The sequence below is a fragment of the Mesoplodon densirostris genome, chromosome 10, assembly GCF_025265405.1.
Source record: "Mesoplodon densirostris isolate mMesDen1 chromosome 10, mMesDen1 primary haplotype, whole genome shotgun sequence".
NCBI classification, from domain to species: domain Eukaryota; kingdom Metazoa; phylum Chordata; class Mammalia; order Artiodactyla; family Ziphiidae; genus Mesoplodon; species Mesoplodon densirostris.
Genome location: NC_082670.1, coordinates 11,250,075 through 11,268,910, shown reverse-complemented (window position 1 = coordinate 11,268,910; position 18,836 = coordinate 11,250,075).

Sequence of the window (18,836 nt, the reverse complement as noted above, 5' to 3'; positions counted from 1 at the left end):
AATGTTAAGCTTTGCTATTGTTTTTACATAAAGCTCTATTTGACATTCAATAAAAGGGTGCTGCATAGAAAAATATGTGGGCATCTACAGCTTAGCCCATAACCAAGGCACCAGCATTCACTCCGAGGCAGGAAAAGTACTAGGTAGGTGGATGGAAATAAACAGCCTCGGAGTTCTGGCCTCGCCAACACAAACTAAAAAGCAAGAGCACACTTCACTCTCTCCTCTGTGACTTATAGAGCCTCAAAGAACAAATCAATGTCAACCGGCGGACCGACTGAGTCATGAGAAGCACAATTAGTGAGCCAGAGCACAGGATTTTCCTTCCCTGCTACAAAAGGGCAGGGAAGGGAAAAGAGCTGTGAGTCATAGAGGACCCTTGGTAATAGAGAAATCCCACTGGAGGTGTCAAGGGCATGGAAGAAACATCTGCTTTGATATGTTCCATTGCATTCTTTTTTTTCCAACCAGCCATATTTCAGGACGAACTGAGGGCTCAGTTGCTGCCATCTCCCTTCAGTCTGATTCAATAAGCATTTGTTGTACATACACTGACCATTTGCCCCAGGGAGAAACAACCGAGTGATGGAGCTGATGAATCCTTCTGAGCCAGCTGCAAGGGGGCGCCTGGGGGCTGAGTGACTCATGATCGGAGATCAATGCCTCCGGAAGAGGTGGCAAACAGATTTCATTTCCAGAATGCCTGGCTCTGGATGCTGATGAGACATTCTGTCCCTACTCTGCTGGGTGCTGTAAGACCCAAGCAAGCCAAGTACACTGTCCTCACCTGCTGGCGTCAGTTCCTAGGCTGACAGGTCAATGTCTTTTTCACATGGGGATCGGAGAGATCTAAGTTCATACTCTGGCACCAGTATTTGCTTGCTGGGGAACACTAGGCAAAATCCTGGAGGAATTTCATGAAATTTGACAAACTGGTTTAGAAATTCATAGGAAAAGCAAAGGATCGAGAGCAGCTGAGCCAGTTTTAAAGGCGATGACCAAGGTTAGGGCTCTTTCACTGTAAGATATGAGATCAATAGCTGTGTGGAGCTGTTGTGATTAAAATGATGTGGTATTGGGCTTCTCTGGTGGCGCAGTGGTTGAGAGTCTGCCTGCCGATGCAGGGGACACGGGTTCGTGCCCCGGTCCGGGAGGATCCCACATGCCGCGGAGAGGCTGGGCCCGTGACCCATGGCCGCTGAGCCTGCGCGTCCGGAGCCTGTGCTCCGCAACGGGAGAGGCCACAGCACTGAGAGGCCCGCGTACAGAAAAAAAAAAAATGATGTGGTATCATGGAACAATGCTGCCCAAGAGAAAGCCAGAAACAAACACGTAGAAACGTGATGTATGACAGAGGCGGTGTTACAGATCAATCAGGAAACCATGGACTCTTCCCAAATGGTGTTGAGAGAATTGATTATTCCAATAAAAAAATTAATTTTATTTATCAAATACTCCAATTCTCTCCTTCTGGATCCAGGATGGGGTTGCACCTCCCGTCCCTTCTGAAGTTAGACATACATGGTCACGTGACTTGCTGTGGCCACTGAAATGTGACCAGAAGACCTGTGTGTCACCTTCAAGCACAGTGTGTGACCTGCCACATTCCGCTCCCTGCTTCCGGGATCCTGGATGCCCCTGTCTAGACAAGCTTCCATCAGCCTGGCTCCCTGAGGGACAGTGATGAGCAGAGACCCAGCACACCCACAGTGGACAGCAGCATCATGAGACATAAATTGGAGGTTAAACCTCTGAGATTTGGGGTTGTTGGTTTCTTCCGTATAACCTAGCCTCCTCCTAACTAATACAAAAATAAATCCCCAATTAAACTCCAGGTGAGTAAAGATCTAGATGTGAAAACTATAAAAGTTTTGAAAAGGCAAATATTTCTCTGACATCAGAGTACGGAAAGACTTCTTTTGAAGGTTTTTAAAAATTATAAACCATAACGGAAAAGATCAATGTATTTGACTGCATCCAGCTTAAAGTCATCTGTTCTCCAATACACACCATAAATTGAAGAGGTAAGCCACAAACTGGAAAAGATACTTGCAGTGTGTATAACTGACAAGAGATTAGTGTAGAACATACGTAAAAATACCCTAAAGATCAATAGAGAAAAGACAAACAAGCCAAAAGAAAAATAGGCAAAAGGTGTGAAAAGACAATAAACATACAGAAAAACTGTTGAAATCCTTTAGTAATTGGAGAAATGTCCATTAAAGCAATTTAAGCCATTTCACACTGGTCAATTTGGTAAAAATGTAAAATTTGATAATACCTATGATTGTCAAGGATGTAAAGGAAAACTACACTTGGAAAGCAACTTGGCCAAGTCTAGTGAGGTTGAGAACAGGCATACCTTTCAACCCAATAATAATTCTTCTTTTCAGCGTATTTTCTAGGAACTGCTGCACATTTGCACAAGGAGATGTTTAATCAGGAATGTTCAAGGAATTCCCTGATGGTCCAGTGGTTAGGACTCCATGCTCTCACTGCTGAGGTCCAGGTTCAATCTGTGGTTAGGGAACTAAGATCCCACAAGCCACGCAGTATGGCCAAAAAGAAAAAAAATCTTTGCCAGCTTGTGTTTAATGGCAAATAGTTAGAAACAATTCAAATATCCATCAGCAGCAGGGTAGGTAAGTAATTTGCCATACATGCAATGGAATACTACACAGCCCCTATGTCAACATGGATAAATCTCAAAAACACAACACGAAACAACAACAGAAACAATGAAGTTGCACAAAGTTGTGTGGTATGTGTGCCATTTTTACACAATTTGAAAACACATACACTTTAATTCATACATACATTGTACGAATACAGTAAGAGTACTAAAGGGTGCATGGAAATGATAAACACAATTGGAGACAGAGGGTATTGGGGTCAGGAACATAGGGGGTTTCTAATGCATATGTATCATTTTAATTATTAAGAAAAAAATGAAACGAATACAGCTGAACTTTAGATTGAATTGAAATTGGACAGAGCTGGGAAGTGGGTTCACACATGTTCATTATGCTATTCTCTGTACTTTTCTACAAATGAAATTTTTTTCATTTATGACTTCCCAAGGCCTCATAATGAGCAAATGGTAAGATGAACCCCAGATTATTGTTTTATTCACCTCCCCACACTTATGTTAATAAATTAAAAATCAGTAAATCCTAATTCTAGCATTTCCATACCTCTTTTGCATAAGCCAGCTTCGGAAGACACTGGTTCTCAAACTTCGCTCCACGTTGGAATTGGTGAGGCCCCTGGGTCCCAACTCCAGAGAGTCTGATTAAATTCATCTGGGATGTGGCCTGGAAGGTAAGGGATTTTAAGGCTTCCAGGTGATTTTTAATGTGCAGCCAAGGTGGAGAATAACTGCTTTCAAAAAAATGGGGGAGGGCTTCCCTGGTGGCGCAGTGGTTGAGAGTCCGCCTGCCGATGCAGGGGACGTGGGTTCGTGCCTCGGTCTGGGAAGATACCACATGCCGTGGAGCGGCTGGGCCCGTGAGCCATGGCCGCTGAGCCTGCGCATCCGGAGCCTGTGCTCTGCAACGGGAGAGGCCACAACAGTGAGAGGCCCGCATACCACACACACAAAACAAAAAAATGGGGGAAAAAACTCAGATTTTAGAATCTGGAGGGAAGAGCCTCAGGTCTACCATTGCTCTGTAACCTTGGGCAACTGCACTATCCATTTCTCCATCAGTACAAAGGGGATAATATCACCTATTTTGTTGGGTTGCTAGAAGAAATAAATAAGAATGATGTGTATAAATTACCCTATTCAGTATCTGATTTATAGCAGTAGTAAGTGATTTTTCTCCTTAGGATTGAGAAATAAAATTCTGATCTATTTTATGGAAGTAAAAATTATAACCACCCCAGATGATCTTGCAAGAAGTGAACACCAAGCAGATAGCTCAGATCCTGGGAGTGGAAGTAGCATCTTAACACCATCGTCGGCCCCAGCCCCAGTCTTCTTTCCTCTTCTCCAAACCACTGACTACTCTGCGAAACAGCCTATAATCCTGCTGCTCTCTCAGCCTATCTTATTTTAATGAGTGCTTGGAATTTTGAAAAGCCACAGTTGCATGTTTACACCCAAAACACAGCCCTTCAGCCAACAACTTGGTCTGTTGATTTCTCAAAGTTTCTTCTTAACTGATGTCATTATCTCAATGTGTCAGATAATACCGTCAAAGTGATGAACGAAAAATGCTTTTTCCTTTTTTTTTCAGTTTCTTACAATAGAGGGAAAGATGCTGTATTACAAAACCACAGCCTTTTAAACCACTTTGCTCCTGAATGAGACTTCTCTTGACTTCAGAAGATTGGACTCTTATTTTCAAGGTCTACTTACTCTTTCTGTATATCACGTACTACAAAAACAATTTTATATGTTCATCATTTTCAAAACTATGTATTTTCTCAAATCTTTCTTTTATACATGTGAGAAGAGACAAGATAAGGAGTTTAGATATCCAAGCCATAAAGAACTATACGTAACAAACTACTATATATAGAAAGGATATACAACAAGGTGCTACTGTATAGCACAGGGAACTATATTCAATATCCTGTGATACACCATAAGGGAAAAGAATATGAAAAGAGTGGGTATATATACATATATATATATATATATATATATATATATATATATATAGCTGAATCACTTTGCTGTACAGAAGAAATTAACACAACATTGTAAATCAACTCTACTTGAATAAATTAAAAAAAAAAAGAAGAACTATATGTAGCCTATCAGGTGATTTTGCTAAGCAGACCACATTTGGTGCTCAAGCAAATGTTTAGTGTGTGAGTGATGCATAAGACATAGTTTCTTTTTACAAGGCACATGTTAAGATACTTTTGAAGAATAGATATAGTCTTGAAAAGATAACTCAACATACAAGACAGTAAATAATTTAAAGCTCTAGAGACATTCTGTGCAAAAAGAGACCATGCCGTGTGGTGTGGGGAGGAGATCCTGGGGCAGAGAATGATGCTTGATCTGGACCTTAAAGGATGCATGGGCTGGCAGACCTGGAGGTTGGACTCCAAAGTCATTCTCCCCTTCCTCGTTGCTTCTAGATCCCTGATTTTGTTGGGACAACCATGTGCATATTCTGGAAAATAAACCATGTCTTACAACAATCCTGCTCTCTGTGCAGCTGATGGATCTAGGGATGAGTTTAGGGTCCTGTTTTTCTAAAATTCTGGGAAATATTTTCTTCCCTTCTGCCCATTCCCTTTCTTTCTGCTTGGATTCCTGTCCTTTACAGATACGATTCTGAAAGCCGAATCATCCTTTTAGTGAACAGTATGGGTGGCATCACCAAGATGATGAAGACAGCAGAGCACAAGGATGAACAAGTCTGGGTCACTGGTGACATTGCAGAGCCATTCTGTCCACTCTGGGACTGCTTACCTCCACATTTTCTGTAATATGAAATAACTATGCATTTATTATTTAATTATTTTGTTGGCTATTCCATCACTGATACAGATGGGCAAGGCATTCCAAGGAGGACAGCAAGAGCTATTAGCATGTTTGGGGGATGAAGAACAGACAAATTTGACTGGGCTAGACTTGAGGACTTGATCAAGGGAATAAACATTAAGGTCTAGTGAGAAAAAGTATGGGATTCAGAGACCAGAGAGACAGGACATCCAGTCCAGGCTTAGTCATTTACTATCTATGTAACCATGGCAAGTTATTCCACTTGGCTGCATCTAAAGTTCACATCTGTAAAAGTGGGATATTTATATATGCCTACCAGTGTTTTTGTGTTAAACACTTATAAATAGTATGTGTTCAATAAATGAAATTATTGTTTGAAGAGAAGGCTGAAATGCTAGATTGAAGCCAAAATATGGAGGTGTTTGACTGCCAGGCTAACAAATTCAAACACGGTTATAATGATAATACGAAGTCCTTGAAGTTTTGCCTATTTACCTCAGTTCCTAGTACGTAATACAAAATGTCTAGCTTTCAACAGAACTACCAAAAATCACATAAGAAGAATACACAAAAATCACATGAAAATCACATGAATAACCCTATATCTGTTAAAGAAATCAAAACAATAATGAATAACCTTCCAAAAAGAAGAAGCACCAACTTCAAAAGGTTTTCTGGTTATCCTACCAAACATTTAAAAAACGAAATTATGCCAATTCTCCACAATCCCTTCCAGAAAATAGAAGCAGAGGGACTACTTTGTAACTTATTTTACGAGGCCAGCATTACTCCAAAACCAAAACCAGATAAAGACCTTATAAGAAAGAAAAAATACAGACCAATATCTCTCATGAACGTAGACGCAAAACCACTCTACAAAATAGTAAATGAAATCCAACGATGTGTAAAAATTATATACCAGGACCAAGTGGGATTTATTCCAAGTATACAAGGCTGGTTCAACATTTGAAAAAATCAATCAATGTAATCCACCACATCAACAGGCTAAAGAAGAAAAATCATACAATTATATCAATTGATTCAGAAACTGCATTTGACAAAATCCAGCACACATTCACGATAAAAACTCTCGGCAAACTGGGAGAGGGGAATTATTTCAACTTGATGGAGCATCTACAAAACTCTACATAGCAGCATACCTAATGTTGAAAGACATTTCAACATTCTTTCATGTTTTCTCCAGAAATGAAGAACTACAAATATAGTCAACAGATCTTTGATAAAAGAGCAAAGGCAATTCAGTGGAGAAAGGATTGTCTTTAACAAATGATTCTGGAATAATTGGATATCCATATACAAAAAAAAAAAAAAAATCTATATACAGATCTTAAGCTTTTCACAAAAATTAACTGAAAACGAATCACAGACCTAAATGTAAAACATAAAACCATGAAACATTTTAAAAAATATTAATTTTTTAATTTATTTTTATTTTTGGTTGCATCAGGTCTTAGTTGTGGCATGTGGGATCTTTTGTTGTGGCACGAGGGCTCAGTAGTTGCAGCCCCTGGGCTTAGTTGCCCTGAGGCATGTGGGATCTCAGTTCCCTGACTAGGGATCGCACCCACGTCCCCTGCATTGGAAGGCGGATTCTTAACCACTGGACCACCAGGGAAGTCCCCATAAAACTTTTTGAATAAAACAAAGGAGAAAATCTAGGTGATCTTGGATTTGGTGAGGAATTTTTAGGTACAACCCCAAAATCAGCATCTGTGAAAAAAAGAGTAAATTTAAAGCAGAGAAATCTAACAAATGTTACCTCAGCCATGTGATCAAGGCCCATACCCACCATAAAAAGTCATGTTGACAGTATGGACCATGATATGATGTGATGAAAATGGCACTTTATCTTTGCAATATTCCTCCCCCAAACCCCAAACCCCAATCTAATCACAAGAAAAACTTCAGACAAATTTTACTTGAGGGACATTGTACACAACACCCAAAGCTCTTAAAACTGCTAAGGACTCCTTAGAACTACTTGTCAGTCTCCTTAAAGCTTTCAAGGTCGTCAAAAACAAGGAAAGTCTGAGAAACTGCCACAGCCAACAGGCACCTAAGCAAACATGGCAACTAAATGTAATGTGGTGTCCTGGATGGGAGCCTGGAACAGAAAAAGGACATTAAGGCAAAACCAAGGAAATCCAAATAAAGTATAGACTGTAGTTAATAATAATGTATCAATATTGGTCATTAATTGTGACAAGTGTACCATATAATATTAGATATTAATAAGAGGAAATTAGAAGTGGAGTCTATGGGGACTCTCTATATAATTGTCTAAATTTTTCTAAAAGAAAAAGTTTATTTAAGAAATATTTACTTAATGTTGCTCAGAAGCTTGGCATTAAGCCTTCCTCAGAGTCTCCATCCCAAATCAACAAAAAGCTTGGATCTAAGAGTTTCGGGAACATGGAAATGCAGCCAGTCATGGAGAAATAAGCCTGGGAGTTGAAGTATATATATTAAGTTATAAACATAATCAACAGAAAGACTAGAAATGGCATAACTAATAAAACTGGAGAGAAGAGAAAGTAGCAGGTAATGTGAGTTAAATATTTGCCTTCTTAGGGGAATCAAGAAGTACTGTGTAAAGGAGATATGTTTTTTTTAAAAAAGTTAATGGCTAAAAGGAATACTTCTAGGAAGTGCAGGTGGATTTGGGAGAAGAAAACTTTCACTTTTCACCTGGTAGCATCCTGAATTTAGCTGCTAGATGGAGATATTAAGATAACTGCTGTGACGATTGACTGAGATCAGGAACCTAAGGCACATGGTTCACAAGTGTCCAGTAAATCCCAGACAGGACTGTCATCGCAGGCCTCCATAAACACATGCTACGGGAAGAGGGAACAGGGCCTCAGATTCCTCAGGGGTCTTGATTCATAAGCACAAGGCAACTTAACAAGTGCAGGAAACGACTTAATTGCTCAACAGAAGATATCACTTCTGCTTTAGTAGTGCTTAATGTATAGCATGTTATCATTTTGCAACCCAGCTCTAAGCAGTAATTAGCTGATGTACCAATGTGTCAAATACTTTTACAGGCAACAGACTCCAGCCTCACATTTCCCTGTGTAACTGAAAAGAAATGATGTCTGACAAATGCTTAATTATTTCTGAATTTCATATTAGAATATCAGCATCTTGCAAAATAGATTTTGATGAAGAGCTTGGCCGCAGTAAACCTTTTAAAAGAAAAATACTGACTTGGATGATCTGAGATTTTCAGTTTATGTGGTCATTAATCATGGCAAGTGTTAGGTCTCATTACTGCTAAAGAGTTATTTTCTACCCTAAGGGCTATGGAATGTTTATTAGACATAAGTTAAAAAAGAAAATGGTTTCTGCTCATGGCTATTCAAATTCTATTAAAAATAATTTCTAAACCAGCAATGATTTTCCCCATTTCTCCATTAAATATAGGAAAGAGTAAGCTTTTAAAAAATCTACCAGGCTGCTCTGCCCAATTTTTCACCCCCTAATATAGTGAGATGATAATAACACCCACTGATAAAAATTCTTTCTCTTTGGTGAGATTGCTAGCGAGGATGGGTGTCTCTTGCAATTCTGAACTCCAAGGGACTCCATCCATGTTTCAGGGGGAATCAGTATATGACAGTACATGGGCTTTTTGAAAAGCTTAACCTTCATTGCGTTGTATATATACCTCGACCACATTATAAGAAAAAGTTCTAAAATTTCTGGAACCCATGGAAGCTCATTTGGAATCACCACAGTTAATAAATATAACGAGCATACATTTTACTGGAAGCTGCTCCTAAGCCTGCAGGAGTGGCAGCAAAGAAGAAGGATGTCAAAAAGAAGCAAGTTGATGCATGAACAAGAACCTTGGAAAAGCTCAAGAAAAGAGGCACCATCTCTGAAGATGGGGTCACAGAGCTGTTGAGAGTTGGCACAGAGGAAATTACCCTCCCAGGTCCTCTTGTCTCCTCCCCGGCTTGCTTTCTTTCTAAAGGGGTTGCATCAGAGAAAGTCTTTCTCCAGAGGCACAGGGAGCACCTGGGGGTGGAGGCCCAGAGTCCTACTGAGAACAGAGGTATTAAATGACAGGCTACGTACTGAAAAGGGGATCTGACACCTTCCTCCCCTCACTCAGCTTCCAAAACACTGGCAGCCAGCAGTTCCTCTGTGGAGAGACTCATCAACTTAAAAGAAAGACCTAGATGTAATGAGAACTGAGCATCCGTCAATGAAACAGGAGGACCATCCCCAGAGGCCCATCAGTTGACAAGCCCCAGCCATGTGTACAGTTTCCAACCGGTGTGTTTAGCTCTTCACTAAACTGAAAAGACAGCCAAGGATCAGACAAATGAGGGATGGTTCTCCATGCAAGACAGAGACCAAAGGAAACAGACAAAATTAACTTGGAGGAAATGGATGATGCAGGGAACAAAAGAACACATAAAAATTCTAGAATGAATATTCTCACTGAGGTACAAAGATAATGTGCTCATGAAATGAGGAGACTGCTGTTTTAAAAAAAGAACAGAAACATTCAGAGAACAAGAAAGCACTCTAAGAAATTTAAAATGATGGCAAACAAAATTAAAGAGAAGGGCTGATAGCTAAAATTGAGAAAAGTTCTAGGAAATTAGATCAAAAATGAAAGAGATGAGAAATAGGAGAGAAAGGATAAGCAAACTAGAAGATCAATCAGGAAGGTTCAAAAGCTGACCAACATGCGTTCCAGAAACTAGAAGAGAAAAAAATAAAGGGTAGGGTATTTTGTAAAAACGAATACAAAACTATTTCTAGAACCAAAGGAATAAATTTCCACATAGAAAGGGTCTACTGAACACCTAGCACAATAAATGGGGGAGAAAATGAATGTATAACAGTTTTTCACTGTGAAATTTCAGAACGTGGACAAAAAAAAAAAAGACACTAAGTTTCCAGTGAAAAAAAAAATCACATACAAAGGCTCCAAGACTAGAATACTGTAGAACTTCTCCATAGCAAACTGGGGTTTCATGGCAAAGAAGCAACAAGAGAGAATGACTTCTAAACACAGGATCAATCAAGCCTAAGGCTAGCATAAGGATATTTTTCAGATATACGAGGTCTTAAAGAGTTTACCTCTTATGGCTTTTTCCCCCTGCAAGCTGCCAGACAATGTGCTTCATCAAAAAATGAATCAACCAAGAAAAAGATAGCATGTGATTTAAGCAAAGAGGATTCCCAGGATGAAAGGAAGTCCCTGGATGACAGCTGTGCAGAAAGCAACTAATCTAGATGAGGTCAAGATGACACAGGGCTGCAGGAGGGTAAACGGGCAGATTATCCATCCTGTTTGAGAGGAAGGAAAGGCTTTTCAGTAGTCAGAGACTCCAAGGATGATCCAGTTATAAGTGCAGAGAAAGTGAAGTACATTTTTTAATGAGGCAATTAATTCCAGGGAAAACTACAAATTGTAAAAGAAAGAAAATGGGGGTGGTTTCCAGGGGCTGGGGGACTGGGGAAACAGGGAGTTACCGCTCTGTATCCAAGAGGACTACGTGCTAGAGACGTGCCCTACAACCCTGCGCCTCCCGTTAACGGCTCAGTGTTATTGAGAGTAGATTTCAGGTGAAGTGTTCTTACTACGAAAACGGAGGTGGAACAAGAGGAAATTACCAGAGGTGATGGATTTGGTTATTACCTTGAGTGTGGTGATGGTTTCACAGGTATATACACACCTCCAAACTCATCACATTGTATACATTAAAATGTCCAGGGTTTTTAAAATTAATTAATTAATTAATTAATTAATTAATTTGGTTGTGCCAGGTCTTAGTTGTGGCAGGCGGGCTCCTTTAGTTGCGGCTCACCAGCTCCTTAGTTGCGGCACGTGGACTCCTTAGTTGCGGCAGGCGGGCTCCTTAGTTGCGGCTGGTGGGCTCCTTAGCTGTGGCATGCGAATGCTTAGTTGCATGGGGGATCTAGTTCCCTGGCCAAAGACTGAACCCGGGTCCCCTGCATTAGGAGCTCGGAGTCTTAACCACTGCACCACCAGGGAAGTCTGTGTCCAGGTTTTTTTGTATATCATTTATACCACAAAAAATCTGTTTTTAAAAGAAAGAAAATGTATTCACAATATACTATTATCTCACCTATGAACAATATTACATAGTCATTAAAGATCTAAGCACTGAATACTGATTTTACCTACAAATGTGATGATACAAGTATATTGAGAAGATGTAAAGAAGTGCAATGCGTGTGTGTGTGGTGTGTGTGTGTGCAGTAGAGGGCAGGTGGTAGGAAACTAAATCCTCATTTTCCACAACAGAGAGTAGATAATGACTAGAATTTTTAAAAATTTTAAATAATTATCACATAAGTGTAGTTTTCAGAAATATGCAAGTTAAGAGGAAGAAAAGATTTTAGAGAAGAAAGTGGTGGCCTTTAGAGGACAGGGAGGGATGGGTCAAAGGCACCTGTTTTTATTATATGTCCTTATACATTTAGCTTTTAACACCATGAACATGTATAACTTTGGTGAAAACAGAAGTTACTCTTTTAAAAAAGTTATCAGTCCCTTTGAGAAATCAGTTTCATTACAGTTGTGGTAGTCAAAGCCAATTGTGAGCCCTTCAAGAGTATGAATGGATGGTGAGAATGGGAGGGGGTGGGGGACGGGGAAGGAGGACCAGTCACTGGAGTTGAAGTCCTGGCACTGAGGGACCAGGCATCAGAGGAGCATCTTCCCAGATGTGAGAGTCATTCCAGAGGCTGAGGAGGCCAGAATGGCATAGAGAATCCCTATTCACCATGCAGGAAAATTGCCTCAAAGACCATTGTGACTATCCAGGTAAGGGTCTAAATGAGGACGGTACATATTGACAAAGACTCTCTCCATAGCCTAATCAGGCTCCCCTGCGTCCCCTGCTCCACTAAGCCTGACTTTGGGCTTCCTTCTCTGACCTCAAAGCCTCCATTTTGAACAAGAATTCTGCCAAATTTGTTGAGCGAAAATGCCCTCCCCTTGGTATTGGACCAGCCTTGATATCATCACTCTGGCCTGCTTTCAGCAAGGTTTCTGTTGAGACCCGTCTAACAAGAATCCCCCTGACCTCTGATGTCTCCTCTTAGTAATTTTCTAGCCACTGATGTCCACTCTCTTCCTTAGATATAAATTTCCACTTAATCTTGTTGGAGTTGGAGATGAGTCCAGTCTCTCTCCCCCACTGCAAGACCCCATTACAGTGGTCCCTACACCCATCTCGATGGCTCCCCCTTAAATAAAGTCTGCTTTGCTCTTCTCCAACAAGTGTCATTGAATGATCTTTTCCTTAACAGTTAGAATAATATTTTTCTTTACCAATATGGAAAGAAGAGATAGATGTGAGAGTCTCCAGATCCTGATAATTTGTCACGTGTACTAACCTTTCACCTCAATACCCCTTTCTTTCTCCTAATGACCACAGCTATCTGCCTGCTTGTGTGTGATAAAGCTCTTCGTGTTTGTTTTACAGATAAGTTTTTAGTACCCAAATGCTTTGATCTTACTTCTCTAGGAAATAGGAGGAAGTTGAATAATTCTGATGATTATTTCTTGTCTTCATTACATATTTTTACAGCTAGATATGACTTCTAGGAATAAGATAATGTCTGTCCAGCTGCACATTGGTTGCCCATAATTTCATAAGCCATGTGGAAAACAGAAGTTGGCCGATGTTGACTCAGCAGCAGGGACGTGTAAGGTAAAAAGCAGACTTGGACTTCAAAGGCCTTGGTTAGAACCTGGCTCTAGCACTTCTCACATGACTCCTTTGACCTTTTCTCAGAGTTTTACAGTCCGTGAAATAAAGCAGCTGGGCTGTAATCTTAGAAATCTTTCCAGCCCTAACACTCGATGATCAAAACTTTAAGTCTGGTACATGTTTTTCAAAATGTGGAACCTTGTGCTCCATTGTTTGAGAAGTAACTGGGGAAGTTTCATAGGATCAAAAAATAACCAGTAGTTTATTCTGCTTGCACCCTCCTTCTGCATGTATTTAGCTACTTCCCTACATGTAATGTGAATACGGATGCTGGGTGAGAGGCATAGTTTGAACGTGTCATTCCATAAAACTTCAATAAGAATGTGAATTGTTTAATTTGGAAACAAGTGAAATTATCGACATTTTACTGCCGCTGCTACTGTCAGCCTGTTCCTGTCCTGCTTTGCATTTCACCATTCTACTCGGACCTACTATCTAATTATGACTGTCTTCTCGACTGCCTTCTTAATTCATGTACTGGCCCTGTGATTTGCATCTGTAGGCAGAGTCCACATTGTGACTGTTTTATCAATTTTCTAGTGAAAATTTCACAAAATGGGCTCCACAGAGCACTCATTCCACACAATATCAATCGATGTTTTGAGAAAAACTAAGTTTAAGAAAACATTGGATTAAATCGCTAAGTAGGTTTCTTTATCTTAATGTCTTGAACACTTTACTGGGCTGATGCTCAGTGAGCACCTCTAAGAAGAAGATACAGTGTGCACAGCTACTCAAACATGCACAGCCAGGAGGTCCTCTCTTGGACCACCTACCTGGATACGTTCCATGTCATATATTTCAGAACAACTGCTTTAATAAGATACTCTTTTTCTTTTTTCTTGCGGTATGCGGGCCTCTCACTGTTGTGGCCTCTCCTGTTGCGGAGCACAGGCTCCGGACATGCAGGCTCAGCGGCCATGGCTCACGGGCCCAGCCGCTCCGTGGCATGTGGGATCTTCCCGGACCGGGGCACGAACCCGCATCCCCTGCATCGGGAGGCGGACTCTCAACCACTGCGCCACCAGGGAAGCCCACAAAAGTATTTTTTAATGGTCTTAGATATAGTAATGATATTTTAGTTAGAGTAAGTCCCTCATGCTTAGGGGAGAGAGAGAAAAAACAGATATAACAAAAGGTTGACTGTTGATAACTCTAAGTGGTTAGTGTACTAGTGATCACTATAGGATTCTCTCAACTTTTCTGTATAATTTTAAAACTTCATGAAAAAAGCTTGAAAAATCTTTTAACATACGAATCTGTGTTCACCTAGTAATCCTAATTCTACCTTCTGTCTCTCGGCTCCGGTGACCACACGTGCCCCAATTTCCATGCCTCTCCCACCTCCCTCGCTCTGGCTGCTGCTAGGCAGTCCCTTTGCTGGATCCTCTGCTGATCCTTCAAAGTTACAGCTTCAGAGCTCGGCCTTGGCCCTCTGCTGCCTCTCACTCTCCATTTCTCTATTCCCTTAGCTTCAGTTGCTATTGAAATGCCAACGACTCCCAAATGTAAGTCTTCAGGCCAGACCGCTGATCTGGGGCAAATGAATCTGAAGATTGAAAGAAACTTTCATGCCTAAACCATCACACTTCATGGGCAAAACCAAGGTCTAAAATGACTTACTAACAGCATATTCTTTTCTCTTATGAAATTTAAAGGGAAAATGTTAATATGTTGCAAATCTATAAACTTCTGATTAATTAAAATGCTTATATAGAGTAATTGTTCCATGTAATTGAATGTTTAATTAAATCAAGGTTCAACCACTTTTACAGATATATTAGCACCTATTCCTACTTAGTATACAAAATATTCAGGACATAATTTTTTTAAATTTCTATTAAAGCACCTTCATGTCAGAACCATAGATTATCTGTACACTGAGTACACTTAGATTTGGATTATAACACAGATTTAAATGCTATAAGCAATCGAGCTGAATCTGTATTGTCTCCAGGACTCACTTGGAATTTACTCAAATTTTAACATTTAGTTACCTGCATTATTATTATTATTACTACTACTACTACTACTACTATTCTTATTCTCTTTCTTCTCTTTCACACAAACCTAAACTTGAAGGGAAGACCTAATATTCTAGCATCTCACAGAGGAGTAAAAATTCATAAAAGATCTGAGGCAAAGAGAAGTAGACATCTAACATAAGGGTAAAGAGGTGGAAAACATACAAGACTCAAGTTCAAGAGCAAACGGTTAAACTTTTTCAGGGATCTTACTTTTAACCAAACTGCTCATTGGTTTTGAGGAAGTTTCTGGAATAATTTGTGGAGCTTCTGCAGTGTTTCAAAAGAATTAGGGCAAGTATTTATTATTACCAAGAAGAGTGAAAAGAGAACAATTCCCCCAAAATGCAGAAACAAGTAGAACCGTAATTTGCCTCCAATATACTCTTTCAAGTTAACTAATTTCCATCTCTTCTACACCCCAGGACTCACAGGGCTCATATTTATAATGACTGTCAGTTTGCCTATCAACACAGGATTCCTTTGGTTTCCACGTCTACCTGGTTGGCGGATTAAGAAATGTCTTCAAACTCAGGGTATCTTGGAAGCCTAGTATCTCTTTACAATCAGGCAAATGCACATCACTTGAGGGTCTCTCAGCAGATAAGCATGAGTTCACACCTTAGGTGATGACTAGCACAGGTAACTGTTTTCCTTAACAGGTCTTTCCTCATTTATGTAGATTTCAGAAGTGAAGGAAACCATTACTCTCAATTAACATATGGTGCCAATTCACTAATTATCGTAAGCATAAGACTGCTACATAGTCCCAAATTATTTCTACTTTGCCTAACACTGGTCATATTTAATTATCAGGTAATTTTTTTAAACTTGCCCAGATCACACAAGATTAGTGAATTCCTAACTAAAATGGATTCTATTTTGCTGAGTAGCTCGGCAAAATCTGGAAAACAAATCAAACAAATTAAAACCAAAAATTTTTATTATAAAGACAATGTTTTTATTTCATCTTTCCTATTTTTTTCCTTTTTTTCTTTAAAAAAAAGGTATGAAGGCCTTTTAGAAGTAGGATGGAGCAAATCAGCTTTGTCAGAATCTTCCTTCGTATGACAAAGGGATTAGCTTAATCAGTGTTTTTGAAAGCTCACGTTTGCAGTTATCTAATGTTAAAATTTAAGTCCAAAATAAAATTGAATTTCAACCATCAGTCAGAGAAATCAAACTTCTAGCCTGAAAATAATAAAAATTTAATGGACAAACAAAACATCACCACAATAAATAAGATTGAAGCACTGTCCTTTTTTCATTCAACAGCACGAAGAGTTTTTTGTTGTCATACATTTAAAACTCTTTAACACCAAATTAACTTACTGTCAACTAAAAAAAAAAAAGACTATCACAATATAAAGAGAGACAAATTTAGCACTGCAGACATTATACAAATAAGCAAAATGCATAGTACCCATATCCAGAGCTTTCTAGAAACCTCATCCTACGATAACTCACCAATTTATTTGATGTTACATTTCAGGCAAAATGAACATTTTTTAAAAACCTTATAAATATATAAATCCGGACCACGAAACATCTCCTAAACATTATATTTACTCTAAGTACAAATGGATATTTGGAAATTGCATTCACAATGCTATCTAAACTAGATTTTGTGAAATCGTAAGTGTATTTAGCTGTACTGGGGCTTAAATTCATTGGGCCACAACCCACATATACTTTCCGTCATACCTACCCTGGGCATACATATTCTCAAAGTTAATAGTTACAGAATTAAAGTCAAACTACTATTCTAGAAATAAGTGTCATTTTTTACTGAATAAAGAGATTGGAACCGGTTCACTGTATTGCAGGCAACAAATGTTTCATCACAAACAAGTTAAAGTAGTCTTAGTAGTGCCCCTTTCTAAGAGTTATAAATATTTAAATGTTTATCATCAGTAATGAGTTTTAGACTAAAAAGCTTTTTTTTTTTTTTTGCCTACTTTCTGTGGGCATTCTATTCCCTCAAACCTAAAATCTGCTAACCAACTTCTTCTCATAAATATATACATTCAACTTCCCCTACATCATGAAAAGAAGTTCATTAACTCAAGTCACATAGCTTATGCTTTTATTTGAACTAGATTGCGTAAGAACTTGAATCCATTCTAAAAGGGACTGAACAGGGATGGCGATGGTCGGATTGCACTCTGCCCCTCCATCTTACTTCCTTGAAGGATCTTTTCGATTCAGGGTATCAGCTTGGCGTGTTTCTTGCCCATCCTTCTGCCTGACCTACTGCAACACAGTCTGGCACATAAGCCTAAACCAGAGTATTTTGGTACAGCTCAGTAAAGCACAGCAAAATACTTAGGTTCTCAGCATATCAAACCATGAGCTTGAACAGCTCCTGAATTGTTTCTGGGTTTCCACTCCGCAATTTACCCCAAATTGTTATGGGATTAAGTTGAGTCCGTAATAGAATTTAAAATACAATGGGAAAAAAACAAAATCCACATAAAGTTATAGCAACTAATTTAAACGGAACCTCACTCAGGATAAGGGATGGGGCTGACTGAACAACGTGGTTTAAAAAAAAAAAAAAGAAACGAAACGAAAATGCTTTAAGGAAAAGCTCAAATCAGATCTCTGTGAACGATAACTGCTCTGAGAGAATTTCAGAGAAGGCTGGAGAGTGGAAAATAAACGTAGAGGAAAGGGTGTGTCTCAAAAACAAGCGGCCACATTCTGCCTTGAAGTTTAGTCTGATGCAAATTCCTCAATTTTTTTTTTTTTTTTTTTTTTTTTTTTGTGGTACGTGGGCCTCTCACTGCTGTGGCCTCTCTCGTTGTGGAGCACAGGCTCCAGACGCGCAGGCTCAGCCGCCATGGCTCACGGGCCCAGCCGCTCCGCGGCATGTGGGATCTTCCCGGACCGGGGCATGAACCCGTGTCCCCTGCATCGGCAGGCGGACTCTCAACCACTGCGCCACCAGGGAAGCCCGCAAATTCCTCAATGTTTTTAATTCTCTTTAGTAATGTGGCAAAACAGGTACATAACTGAAACCACACAAGAGGCGAGGGTCCTCTTGGCAAGGAGCATGTGCAGAGGGAACCAGCATCCAGGCTGAAGAGGATCCACAGAAGTGCCAACAATGGGACAGGGGCGGGGGTGAGCACTGAGCAAACAGGTGTGTCTCGGGGCTGCTTTACTCTTGGACCACCCTCCACCCCCGGCTAAGATGATGAGAAGAGGAATCCGTTCATGCCTAACTGTCCACAAAGACCCCTAAGGCAGCATAACACGCCTGGCCCTGGTGTCTGTCTAGCAGCTCTGAGTGGAACCTGCCCTTTCTCTGGGAAGACTCAGAAGGGCTCTAGGAAGGCTTAGCTGATCCCTCTTTCTTTTTTGCTAACACATAAGTAGAAACGAACATTTTTACTTCCAGCATACAGGGGAACCAACTGAGTCAACATTTTGATGGAAAACGGACCACAGATATATGCCCAGTGGCTTTGTTCACGCCATGGGCACCGATCACAGAGAATACGTGAGAAAAGATGGGCTAAATGACCTAACTTGAAACGTGGCAACGTGTGTCAA